Source organism: Manacus candei, unplaced genomic scaffold, assembly GCF_025592945.1.
Source record: "Manacus candei isolate 608988 ecotype Guabito, Panama unplaced genomic scaffold, ASM2559294v1 h1tg000003l, whole genome shotgun sequence".
Taxonomy (NCBI): domain Eukaryota; kingdom Metazoa; phylum Chordata; class Aves; order Passeriformes; family Pipridae; genus Manacus; species Manacus candei.
Window position 1 is genome coordinate 16,726,586 of NW_026138051.1, and position 14,044 is coordinate 16,740,629.

General features: G+C 44.3%; 1 protein-coding gene across 1 annotated transcript in view; it reads right to left on the reverse strand.

Moving 5' to 3' along the window:
- Positions 1-501: 501 nt before the first annotated feature.
- Positions 502-14,044, reverse strand: part of LOC127470752 (transmembrane protein 182-like) — a 66,935-nt gene continuing 53,392 nt past the window's right edge. Inside the window, exon 6 of the transcript XR_007904385.1 lies at positions 502-619. The gene's annotated coding sequence lies outside the window, so the exon portion shown is untranslated. The remainder of the gene's footprint in view (positions 620-14,044) is intronic.

The following is a 14,044-nucleotide window of genomic DNA, read 5'->3' on the forward strand; positions in this document are numbered from 1 at the left end:
AGAAATCCCTATAATTTTAGACCAGTCAGTACATGAAATATTTTCTAGCAGTACATTTTTTTTTTCTCCTAAAAGCACCGTTTCTTTTAGTTGGAGAATTCTGCTGCCTACCAGAATGTGAAAATAGGTTTCATTCAATTAATGGTCTGGAAACAGGAAGACATTACATAGTAAATGAGGTTTACATATGATAATGTTGGATTTGTCATGTAAACGATTGCTTCCTTTCAGCTCCCTGAAAGGACTAAATTTTGCTTTTGTACAGATTGTACAATGCTAATAAAAAGAGAAGGCTCTGTGGAAAGTATAACAATAAACTATATCTATAATTCTAATGTGCAGGAAGAAAAAGACGGTGATATTTTAATACACAAGTGGATCAGAGTTGGGAGAAGTGTCAGGAACTAAAGGCTCAATCAGAGCTTTGTAAGAGACTCCGAAGGCAGGGCAGCACAGGGGGAATGGCTTTGAGCTGAAGGAGGGAGCATTTGGATTGGATATTGGGAAGAAATCCTTCCCTGGGAGGGTGGGGAGGCCCTGGCACAGGTTGCCCAGAGAAGCTGTGGCTGCCCCATCCCTGGAAGTGTCCAAGGCCAGGTTGGACAGGGCTTGGAGCAACCTGGGCTAGTGGAAGGTGTCCCTGCCCATGGCAGGGGGTGGAATGACATGATCTTTAAGCTCCCTTCTTGCCCAAATCATTCCATGATCTTATTCCCATGAGTCTTGACCTGACCATTCCTGCTGTTCTCAGCTGGACTTTGTTAAATCCTTTCCAGCTTCTTTGCACCTTTTTAAAAATATGAGCTCAGGAAGGGGCAGAGAATTCCAGCTGAGCCCCATCTTAACGAGGGTGGGATAATTCCCACAGCAAGACCAGAGAATATGCCAAGTTAGAAGGAACCCACAAGGATCATCAGGTCCAGCTCCTGGCCCTGCACAGGACCCTCCCCAGGAGTCACACCACATGCCTGAGAGTATTGTCTAAATGTTTCTTAACAAATCCTTGAAATCACCTTTTCTGGAGCAGTTTCACTCCTTTGTTTGCTGCAGAGCTCACAGGCCACTGTAACTTTGAAGCTGTAATAGAGCTCCTTTACTGGCAATTTCTCATTTGCATCTGATTTCTCCTCTCTAAGTGCAACACTTTACACTTGGCTTTATTGAATTTCATCTTAATTTCAGACCATCACTCCAAACTGTTAATATCTTCTTGGATTTTGATCCAGACGTCCCAAGGGTTCCCACCATCCCAGCTCCTCAACATTGCAAATTTTATAAATGTAATCTCTTTTCCCTTTAACTGAGTCATTATGAAAATATTGAACAGAGCAGGAGCAAGGACAGATCCCTGAGGAATCTCACCTGAAATTTCCTCCCAGTTTGACAGTGAACCATTGATAGCTACTTCTTGAGAGCAGTTTTTCAGCCAATTGTTCTCTCTACCTTATGGTAATTTTATCTGGTTCTAGACCATATTTTCTTAGTTTTATTATAAGAATGGCATGTGAAACAGTATCAGAAAGCTTCCTAATAACAAGATGTATCACATTGACTGCATCTCCCTTCTCCATAAGGCCAGTTATCCTGTCAAAGAGGGAAATTAAATTGGAGAGCTCTGTGCATGAGACTTTTTTTTTTAATCAAGCCATTTGAGTTATGACCCCTGCAGTATTAGATAAATTTTTCAGGAATAACAAACATGCTGGTTGTTTTTTTTTCTAGGCTACCACTGTAAGACAGTTTGCTTGTTTGTTGTTGTTTTTTAAATAATCTGGTGACGTGAGATTAACAACAATGCTTTGAAAGCTAAAAGCCATTATCTGACTGTTACCAAAGACAAAAATTAGGGTGGGAGCAACAAGCCTTCCTTCATAATAGTGTTTTCTTCATTTCAAGCTGATCAGTAGGAAGTGGATTTAGAAGTGCTTTAAATCATTTCACATCATTTACTGGTAATCTAACCAGCATGAACTGCATGTACCCTAAGTGCTGATTTTTTAAAAAGCACAAGAGGAAGAGCAAAAGAACTTTTTATTCTAAGTCATTCTGTAATTTACACATTTTTGTATCAGCCCACTTACTAGTGCCATACATAAGTGTTTCCTCTGAACAGATTTAATTTTTAATTTTCCTGAATCAGTGTTAACCAGGAAAAAGGTAATTGTTGTCAAGAGTATTCAAACTGTCAGAATATCATTCAATCTAAAAGCTGTTAGAATCTGTGCAAAAGTAATTACTGAAACTCTATTCAACTGTAATAATAACCTGCCACTGATGACAGCAATTACTGGGGAAAGTGTAATAGAAATCAAAGGCGCATTTTTCTCTGACAAGTACATTTCTAACTAAGGTTTACATTGGTTGAATAGTGTTGACAATGATGATGTGCTGTATCACTCTTAATCACGGCTGGCATGATGTTACAGTTCGAGCTGCTCCCTGCTCGAGGGGGACTAATTGCCTGTTTCATTTGACACTGGCCATGCTTTCTGTGCACGGCAGAGGAGATTAGAGATGAGCAGAGTTTAAGTGTTGTGCCTCACTGCCTGACTTGCAGCCTTTCTAAGTGTAGGTTAGAAGTACTTTTGTGTTTAACATAAAGGCTCCAATTAGGATGGACCAGTTTAGGTCAGCGTGGAGTATGTACAAAACACAGGGGGGGGGGAAGGAGAAGGGTGGCAGAGTCTGCCCACTCTCTGCCTCCTGGCTAATGAAGGCCAGGCAGAGTCCTGCTCCTGGGTTTACCTCCCAGGAGTTGCCTGATCAAACATGGTTCTTAAGTTGGTGAGAAGTCACTGAAGCAAAGAGTCTGTTGTTATTGTTGGATCTAAGTGTCAGTGCTGCCCTTCAACTCAACCCCCCTCCATGACTCTACATTGTCACACACAGGGAGACAGCAGGAATAACTGCCCTGGCTCTGGTGGACTTGTGTTGGGAGAAGATGTGGCTGTACCCACTATTTGGAGAGGGAGAAAGAAAGGACGTTTTTCTTGACATAATTTATTCCTCTGTTGGTGAATTTTGCCCACTTTTTCAGCAGCTGTTGGGAAGTTTCCTCCAGAACATTTCCCCTTTGTAAGAATTCCTTATGAACAGCTCAGTTTCAGAACAATCCATCCAGAAATCTGTTTCATCATCCCTCATGTGTTATCCCTGCAACAACCCCTGTTTCTGAGAATGAGCTCAGTAGAAATGTCCTTTGGGAGCAATCTCAGGGGAGGTGTCCAGAGTGAAATTGTGTTGGTCCTGCTCAGTCATCCTCAAAATAATTCCAAAACCAAGTTAAAACATCACAGCAGGAGTTAATTTTAGCTCTTCTTTTTGCTTCTTCGGGTCCATCAGAGTAACTCTAAGGAATGAGCACATGCAGGAGTTGATGTGCAGGTCTGGAGCAAAGATAATGAGAGCGCTTTCAGAACACACTGATGGTCAGGTTTTCGTGCAGGAAATTGGGTCCATTGATTTTTATAGAGTGGAAGAAATGAAGGTAACTGGGTGACATTGTGTAGTTAATCACATTTCTATTGTGAGGGCTGTTCTGTCCTTCATTCGCTTCCACAGTCCATAAGCTCACACTCACCACAAAGACCTAAACTTGTCATTATTTCATGACAGAACCAGCTATTTCCACCACTGAGACTCCACAGGAAAACACAGCGTAGAATTTGGGTGCGGAATAGGGAGGCAGAGAAGTAACCAGACTTTCAGAGGCCACCAAATAGAATTCATCCATTAAAGTTAATCCAAACTGTGTGCAGAACATTTTCAACACTTCCAGGAGACTTTCTGAAATGGTTTTTAGGTGGTGCCACATCACAATACAATCACTGACAGTCCCTGAAATCCAGTTTCCCTGAAATATTTCTGGGCTTTTACAAACCACTCACACGCACTTTAATGTGTGAGCAGTCCCAGCAGACTCCCAGAATGATCTTGTGGACTTAGATACATGCCTAATTTTTCATGGAACTGGGGCCTTGCTTGGCTCCAGTGAGGAGGCTGCCAGGAGGAGTTCGTTCTCTCATTCTACTTATTGCACTAATTGCCTGTTTGTGTTTTCTGACAGCCAACACTACCCAATAATTTTTATAAACAGAAGCTTTCACAAAATCTACTAAATAAAAGTCACAGCTCTTGAAAACCAAACTGATTTTAAAGGAAAAACTTGATGTTTCCCCTCTGATTTTCCTATTGATGTTTAACAGTTGCATCAGCTTGGGTCCCTGGTGCTCTGTTGCCATGTGGCTCTCTTTTATTGTAACATAACAATAATGCAATTCAGCTGCAAACATGTGTTAAAACACTCTTAGATTTGGTGCACACCTTATTAATTATCCTAACTGCAAAATGATGGGGTCTTTGACAATCATTTCTGTAAACTCTTCGGGTTTCTGAAATGACGGACTCCCTGAATGAAGGCAGAGCTTTCCTGCTTTAGTGAGCAGCGTTTGTGGAACTGGGTGATACCTGTATTTATGTGCCTCGTGCTGATACAGCACTTGCACTTCATCCCTTGGCTGAAATAAAACATGTGAGGACAAAAACAAAAACCATGCCAGGACCTCCTCCCTGAGCAGAGTTTTCTACCTAAGGGAAGAAAAACGCGAGCTTGGTCTGAACAACACAAGGGAAGAGCTTGTGCAAATTCTGTGCTCAGCTTTGCTCTGTGCTAATTGCAGGTCCTGGGTTTTTTCTTGGAGGGTTGCAGACACATCAAGGTGTCACAGGCACTCTGCCATGCACGGGGTTTCCATAGGGTTCTTCCCATAGGATGAAAGCCCCTGGGGCAGAGTGATGCCTCCACAACAGTTGCTCTGGGGGTGACGTTGCTGGTGTGACCATCAGTCGCCCTTTTTATGGGGTAAGAGGGGGCAAGAGAGAGTTTGAAAGCCTTATTTGTGTGTTTGTGCCATTTGCACTTCCATGGTCAGAGGTGGAAAGGTTAGGCAGGGATCTGTGTGGGTTGCAGGTGCAAAGGTGTGCATTCTGTATATGGTGAGTTATGGGAGAGGTCACAAAAGGGTCACCTCTCCCACGTTACTCATGCAAATTTTGGGGGGAATTTAGACATTATTACTGATGGCTTTCCCTTTGCCCATGTGCCTTTCCAGTGTTACACCTGTAAGAATTCCCCATCACCAAGTGCTTAGAAATGATTAGTCAGACCTTTCCCACATTAGGACTTGGGCTTAAACATAAAAAGCCAATTACTTTCTTTTTTACAACGTCCTTAAAGGTCCATATTTTAGATCTTTTCTCTGAAAATGTGAGAGACATATGTTTATTTTTTTTTTAAATCATATAGATAACATAAATAAGCAGCAGTACCTGACTTACAGATGCAACATTACCTTCTTATCCTGGTGTGACCACCTCAAATGGACAATTGGAGAGATGATGGTGACCAGGCCAGTGGTGAGACTCCAAGCAGTGGCAGTAAGGACAACATCTGCCTGGCATATTTCTGCCTGCCTGCATAATCACACCCAGCTTTCTATTGTCCAAGGACTTACTCAAGCATATAATAGAGTTTCAATGAGTTCAAACCTCCTGTTTTAGATGGTGTTTTAGTGAGTTGTTTTTCTGCCTCAGCATGGATTGGATTTTTTTCTCCCCCAGCTCTGTCAGATGCAGGGAAGTAAATGGAGAGAGTGTGAAGGAAATCCTGGGTTGTAAATGCTGACTACACAGCTGTATCATGGATTTTAAAATGCAGGAAACAAAAATATTCCCTAAGTGATATTACTTGTGGTACTTGATTACTTGTGACATTACCTGGGCTACTGCTCAGTAGCCTCTGTCTGTGGTCAGAAATAACTTCAGACCCCAAACACCTCTTGCCATGCACAGATCCTGCATCCACAGGTGAAATTCCAACCTGGTGAAAAGGAACTCATGTGGCAGAGCCAGGAATCCACCCACGTAACGTGGCAATGCCAGGCAGGTTTTTGTACCCTGGAGTGTTGCCCGATAATTTGGTTGCAGATTCACAGTGTTAGTTCAAGGAATGTGTTTAGTTTTGCTGGGATCACATAAAGAGTCATGGGCAGTGATGCTGGATCTAAAGGGTCTTGTCTTCTGAGCCCTGGGCTGTGTCTTCTGAGTCATGTGCAATTCAAAAACGGAGAAATCCATAATTCAAGGGGGGAAAAAAAATTAGAAATCCCTACTAATTAATGAGGGAAAATATTTAAAATAATGTATTAAGTGTTTCTGGACCTATTTGGTAATAAACACTTGTATTTAAGTACACAAATGATTGACTCATGTGGGACAGGAATGAGAACAGGATTTGGGTGCCAGCTGAGCCAGGTCTGTGTGCCCCTGCTCCTAACTCCTCTCAGCCAGGCTGGTTTAAACTGTTTGAATGACTGGTCCCAGCTACCCCAGCTGATTTTTATTTTTTTTCATTATTTTTTCCTGCCTGAAGAGAATTAAAGTGCTCATTTGAACTGCTTTGCCAACAGATCTGTTCAGAACCTCCAGCAAAAGGGTTTTAATGAGCAGCTGGGGGAGCAACTTCTTCCTGGCACAGGCTGCTCCTAGAGAGGTTATCCATGCATATCCTTAAGACATTTTAAGAGACTGCACATTTTTCCATCTTTAAATCATATGAAAAGTGACTTCAGGTGTTGCAGAGCTGTAAGTCATTTGATTCCTGGTGCCCACACCTGTCATTAGCACATCCCTTTAATGATCAAGGCTGGACTGTTCAAACGAGGGATCCCTTGGGCAGCCAGCAGGACAGAGCTGAGCACATCAATCCTGCTTCTTAATTAGATCCCAAAATCTCCAAGTAAAAATCCAGTGATGTTTTAACCAGTTCTTGTATAATTGCTATCTTGGTTGATTTATTTAATTTTTTTTCCAGAGGATTTCCAGCCTGGATTTAGGAAATCACACTTAACCTTAAGCATGTAAATAACCTCATCTCTGCACAGCAATAATTCAAGCAGCTGTTCAGTCACAGGAACACCTTTGGAAGTTATGGGAGTGCATAAAACTTTGGCTCAATAGATATTTAACATTAAACAGATATCTCTGTACTTTGCTCCACCCAGACCTCAAATATGTAATTTAAGCAGATGGGTGTCTTTTCCCAATGATTTTAATAAGAGATCAGTGAGGGAATGTGGTGTGTCAGATGCAGTGGTGGCTCTGAAGAGTGCAGGGATGGATTAAAAAAATTCCCATCTCTCTTACTTTCCTTTTTCAAGCCTATAAAATAGGAATCTCATCCTTTTTTTTCAGGTGAGCAAATGAAAGGGCTGTTCTCCAAACAGCTGCACCTAAATGTCCAATTTCTTTCTGGGCATTTGGTCATTTGAATTAAAAAAAACTGTCTGGTGGGCAGATGTGCTTTGAGAGACTTCTCTGAGCTTTCTCAGAGGGAAAATATTTAAAAATAAACTCACTAAGGGCAATGCCATGCATGGTGGTTTATTAGCCATTGTTCTGGGTGTATGACCCATCATTCTGCCTTAAAATACACACAGCAGCAAGTTCCTGTGGCTTAGCAGTCCCAAACCTGTGCTGTTTGTCTTGTTTTCTCTGGTGGACAGCATCCCATTATTTTCACACTCCCTGGTTATATTTAATGCAAGGAGGATACAAGTCCTTTAAAAAAAAAAAAAGTCACTTCAGTGGTGCTCTATGCATTTTTATTCCTGAATATTAAGTCCCAATTTTTATAGCCTTAGCTCAATCTGGGGCTTCATAAAACATCATAAATTGGAGCTTAGCTTTACAGGCAAGCAAGATGATTTGATAAGCACAGGATTGCCCCTACTACATCAAATAACGTTTCCTCCCTGAGTATCCAGCAGCTCTGAGTTATGGCTCTGCTCAGTAGCCAGCCAAGACATATAAGAGGCCCCTGCAATTAACTCCTTGCATCTTGTCTCTTTTTTTTTTTTCCACGGGGAAAGAACGAGAAAAGTTCTTCAAACCAGGTATTTTCTTCCAATTTTACCTTGTAGCAAAGTCAGCCAAGTGCAACCTCTTGTCAGCACAGCCATTATCTATAATTTACATGCAAGAAGCAGTGAAGTTTTTGGGTGAAATGGATGCAAACCCAGGAACCTCTGCCTGTTCCATCAGCCAGCCCTGCCAGTACAGGAGCTGCGACAGTGGCAGTATTAAGGGCCATTAAGCTGCCTTTGATGTATTGCTGGGTTTTGGGATGATTTTCTAGTTTTTATTATTCCTCTGCCTATCATTTGCTATTTTTAAATGGGATCTGCTATTATGGGATACAAGCAGCCTGTCCTTCAGAGGAGACTGCACCAATAGCCCTTGTGCTCGTCGGTGGCGTGTCCAGGGGGATGCTGCTGCTCCCCTGGTATTTCGGTGTCCTAGGCACCACTTACACAATTTATCATCAAAGCAGGTTGTGATATCCAAGGTTGTGAGCAGGCACAGGAGCTGCATACGGAATGTTTCTGCTGTTTGGAGCCCCGTGGGTTTAACTCGGTGCAGATCCCTGTGGGTGCTGCCAAACCCGCTGCTCCCTCTGGCTCTGCCCTGCTGGGCAACTGGGGCTGCTCTCCCCAGGTTCTTCTCCTTGGTTCAATATGATTCTCCTTAGATAACCCACCTTTAGGAGGGCAGTGAGGATGGTGAAGAGCCTTGAGGGGAAGCCATGTCAGGACACTGAGGGCACTTGGTGTGTTCAGCTGGAGAAGAGGAGATTGAGGGGAGACCTCACTGCAGTTACAACTTCCTTGGGAGGGGCAGAGGAGGGGCAGCCCCTGAGCTCTGCTCTGGGGCAACCAGGGACAGGACCCAGGGAGTGGCCTGGAGTTGTGTCAGAGCAGGGTCAGGTTGGATCTCAGAAAAAGGTTCTTCCCCCAGAGGGTGGTTGGGCACTGCCCAGGCTCCCCAGGGCAGTGGGCACAGCCCCAAGGCTGCCAGAGCTCCAGGAGGGTTTGGATGATCCTCTGGGGCACAGGGGGTGACTCTTAAGGATGGGCCTGTGCAGGGCTGAGGGTTGGACTCGATGATCCCTGTGAGTCCCTTCCAACTCAGCACAGTCTGGGATTCTGTGACCTTTCTCATGGTCAGGTAGCACTCACTCAGCCACAGTTGTTTCGAGGGGTTTTCATGGAATCATAGGCTCACAGGCTGCTTTGGGTTGGAAGGGACCTTAAAACTCACCTAGTTTTTCATGAGGTTTTTCTCCAAAGCCCTGCACAGTTTTAGAATCACAGAATCAAAGTACAGCCTGAGTTGGAAGGACCCACAGGGACCACCGAGTCCAAGACAGGGCTGGCTTTAAGGCTAATTCAATACCTGGGTGACATGTAGAGGTGAGAAAAACAACGAGATTGTTGAGAAAAGAATAGCATTTAATGAACACTGAAATGTATTATTCCCTTTTTAACAGAGCTGCCTAAAAACTATTGATTTCGCTGCCCACAGATTTCTAATAATAAAAAATTTAAAGCCTTCCAATCATTCCCCCAAATCAGGTTTATTTCCAGCATGAGTGAGCTCAGAAATTCTCCAGTTAGAACTGTGGGGATTGGATCCTCCAAATTAACAAATTCCTCTTCAAATCTAACAAAATGCTGTGTTCATGTGCACCCTCACCCTGGGAGTTGGCATTGCTTGATAAGAAAACCCAAAATGTGGTTGGTTTTCGGCTGCTCTGGCTCAGCCACCTTAATGAACCCTCCCCACACAGACTTATTCTCATAATTCTATTTACAAATATTCTTTGACCAAAATTAGTTTGTTTTGTCCTTGCCTGTCACTCCCACTAAACCTTTAACCTCCCATTAAACTTTTTAGGCGAGATCTGGGATGACAAGGCTTTAGATGCAACATCAAGGCACCTCACCTGGCCCTTGAGTGCTGTTGCAGCTACATCTGTGTTCGTTTTTACTATTAATTTGACTTCTTCTTTTCTTCATTTCATTGCTGATAAGGTGCCCCAAGTTTTGGCCAAGCTCCTGGTTTTCCTTCCAGTGGGGTTATCCAGTGCATTGCTGGCAGTGCCTTTAGGGGGAAATACATAAGTTGGAAATCAAGCTTCCAAAAAAACCAACAGCACTTCTGATTAGGATCTCATATTGTTATCCTTCCTGCTTCATTTGTTTTCCAGATGGGCGAAATAAAGGTCAACAACCCCAGGGCAACGATCTGATTGGAAAGAAATGTGATTTCTGAAAGGGAAATTTGCAAAAAATAGCCATAACCAAGAAATGAGAAACATTTTAAGGAATTGGCAGTTCAGGCTAATCTTCCATGTAGTTTATCTTTGTGACTTGGTGATATTTTATTGTCCGTGCAAATATACTGAGCATCCAGTCCTGCTCTTTCTGTGGTGTTCTTGAGTTATTTTTCTTTATTCAAATTTGTGTATCGTGGACAAGGAAGATAAAGAGGACCGTCATGCATTTAGCTAAAAAAGCGGCACATTGTAGTTACTACGGCCGTAATTTCCCCGGAGGGAGAAGCTGGAGCTGCCACCTCCCCAGGCTGGGAGCTGCTCTTCCCACATCCCTCCCTTCCCGTTCCCTCACGTGCCTCCCCATGTGCTTGCTCTGGCACACCGTGGGATGCGCTATCCCTGGATCCTCCGTGGATCAGGTCAGTGCTTCCCATGGTTCCTGCAGGAGGTCATCAACTCCTTCGCACCCATCGCGGGGCGAGGCTGTGACCGGAGCATCCCTTTCCCGCGTCTCAGCCCGGCCCGGGAGCCGGGATGTGGAGCCGCTGCTGCCTCCCGAGCGTGCCTCCTCCCAAAATCGGGGTCATGTCTCCCTCTAGGGGCTCTCGACGAGGATGAACCCCCCCCCCCCCCCCTTTCCCCGCCAGAGGAGGCTTCAAACTTGCTGCGATCCCGTGTCGGAGAAAAAAAGGAGTCTCAGCGTGTAGGGGCTGTAACGTGACCCCGAGCGAGTGCCCGCGGGAAAGGCAGTTTAAAAGCTAGATGTTAATAAGGTTTTCTGGCAGAAATTAAATTCCTGCCTCCTCTCTGGGCTAGGAGGAGGCTGGACTATGAGCTGATGTGTTTTTGCTGGATGGATGAAGGTTCGAGGGTTTTGTCCTTGCTCTGTGCCATGTCCCCAGCCTGGGCAGAGGTGACACTGCTCCTGCACCCCCAGACCCTCGCTGCGTGCCCATCACCCTCCTCCAGAGCATCCTTAGGCATTTTGGAGGTGGATGCTGCTGTCTGCTCTTCCAGGGGGTGCTTTGCTGATCACTGATGCATCTTAGTGTGAGGTCAGGGGAGGGGACATGGATATACTCCCCAGAGCAGAGAGCAAAGAAGAAAACTGGGTGTAACATCAGGCCTTTAATTTCAATGTTTGCTGAAATGGAAACACAGAAGTGTTTAATTGCTGTGATACAGTATTTAAACAAAATTCATTGACATGAATTTGGAGTTTTCAGTTTAATTTGACACTGTTGTGGACTTTCAGGGGAGTTTATGTTTTTTGTTTTTGCAGTAACAAGAGCAGTGGGAATTTCCCCCTGTTTAGTGGCCAGGCAGCCATGAGAATCATTCTGTGCCACTGTTGACCCGGTATTGATCTGAAAGTCTGAGAAGACAAGAGGTCTAATAAATAAATATAAATCAATAAATTCAATCAAAATATAAAGGACAGTCTTCCAAGGGGCACAAGTGGGAATTGCAGAAATTGAAAGGCAGCCCATGGAATTTGAATGCCTCGGCTGGTTTGGTGGGAGAAGTCAAGCAGAGCTCTCAAAGATCTCGCTTTTACTTCGGGGGCACAGAGATTCATTTCACCAGTTTTAATAATCTAAAATTTAGGCTGAGGCTTCCTCCCAGTCAGCTGAGAGCTGGGATGAGTCATGTTCTGGAGGAGGGTGCTCATTAGCTGCAGTTCATCATCGGATGGGACGTCAGTGCCTAATTTTTGGATGACCCAAGTTAGGCGCAGTTTCTCTCATCCCTCTTGACAATCCCTTCGTGGGCTGTTGCAGCCCTTCCCCAGGGGGTAACAGAGAGTCCTGTTCACCACAGCAATTATTTCCATTGCCCAAAAGCTATTCATCTTTTTTGAAATTCTGGTTCTTCACTCAGCAGAGCTGGAGGATCTCTAGAAAGATGTAAGGGGGAGTGTTGCTGATAAATAAACTAATGAATTTTTGAAAGAGCCCAAACCAATTTGGCTGATTATTTTTTTCTTCCACTGCAGTGTAAATCAGGAATAGCTCCTGAACAGCCAGCTTGGTGTGCAGTTTGTATAATGCTGATGAGCTTTTGGGTCTTGCAGGATGAGTTTACTGCTGAAACCAGGATACATCAGATAGGGGCAACCCCTACGTAATAATTACCAGTTGTTTGTTTATATTAACCCTAATTGGGGCTTGGAATGAGATGATCTTTAGGGTCCCTTCCAACTCAAACCATTCTGGGATTCTAATTGAAGGCTCTAGTTATGCTCAAACTGGAACTGGAGGATTTGGGGGTTTGAGGATCTGTACGTGTTTGTGCTGCAGAATTAAAGACTTTGCTCAATACAAGCTCTCACAGCCCAATGGAAAAGACATACAACTGACTATAAAAGCTTTGAAGTGGGCTAGAATAAGGAAAAAATACTCAGTGATTACCAGGAAAACAATCCTTTTTTGGTGTTTTGGCTGAATTTGTGTTATTCCTACAAAAGCCGTTTTCTAAACATGGATGTGCTGCAGGATCTGGGAGAATTGTTCTCATCCCACCCCACCTTCAGCAGATCCACGCCAGGGAAGCAGAGCATTGATGCAGGAGATGTTTTACCTGCCTGCTTGTTTCTCTCCTGCCAGTCACTGAGGGTGAGTTTGGCTCTTAAAACTTTCTTTCTTTCTTTTTGGCTCTTCTGTGTGTGGGTGCTTTGGCTCAGGGCCCTCTCAGGGGAGGTGAGACCAGCCTTGGTGGTGAGGTCCCAATCTAGGGGTGTCCCAGGCTCCTCACTGTGCCCTGACCATTGAAGTATTAGAAATATTAGGGCCAGGAAGAGCCTGTGTGTGTCCCTAGGAACAGGAGCAGGAAGGAGCCAACGTTCACATGGTCAGACTGGGGGATGTGTAAATAAGGAGTAACCAGCACAAGCCAGAGAGAAGGATGCTGACATTGCATTAAGGATGGGAATTGACCTTTTAATTTTTTATTTATTTATTTATTTATTTATTTTTAGATACAGAAATTCAGGGCCAGATCTAATAAAAGGCTTAGGATCTAAAGTGGGTTTAGGCTCTAAACTGGGGTTAGGATCTAAACTGGGCTGTCACACTGACATTTGCCTTCAGGCCACACAAGGGCAATGTTGGGACTCAGCATGGCAAGTGGACCCTTGTGGCCACTCAGACCTGCTGGGACCAAAATAAGCCCCTGATTTCAATGGCAACAGAGTCCCTGGGACTTCAGGAAGGTGGCCTGAGTTGTGCTGTCGGTGGTGGTGGTTTGTGGCTGCTGTGGGTGCTTTCTCAGATTTTCTGCTGATTATGCTGGAGCAATATTGCAAGGAATTTATGCATAATGGACATAAATCTTGCTATATGAGCCACCTGAGAGGCAAGAAAAATGGGCTCTGTCAAGGATCTACATACAGAGATACATTAAACAGGAGCCCTCCGTAGAGCAGGAGCTTCGCTTTCCAGTGGAGGTTTGGGGGAATAATGAAGAATAAAATTAGCACTTTGGTAATGCATTAAGCCTTTTGGGGGGGTTTCACTGGCAGCTTTTTATAGCCTGAAAGGATAAATGGTGCTGCTAATAAATTTTTCTAACTTTTAAAGCCATCTTCCAAAGGAAGCTGCAGAAAGCTTTTGCTGCCCGGTTGTGGAGCGGGAAGAGCGGCTCAGCTGGGACTGCAAGCCACTGTTGGAGCTTCCAATTAGCCAAACAGACAGGGAAAGCAGCTGCCTGCCAGGACAGGAGGGTTTCTGCTGGATGTGATGGAGGCTGTGCACCCCATGTCATCCCTCACAATCCTGCACAGGGGCTGAGCGGGGCCGGTTCTGTGTCCACACAAATCGGCCAAGCCCCGATTGTCCATCAGAGTAGGGTTGGTTAGGGATGGTTTATCCC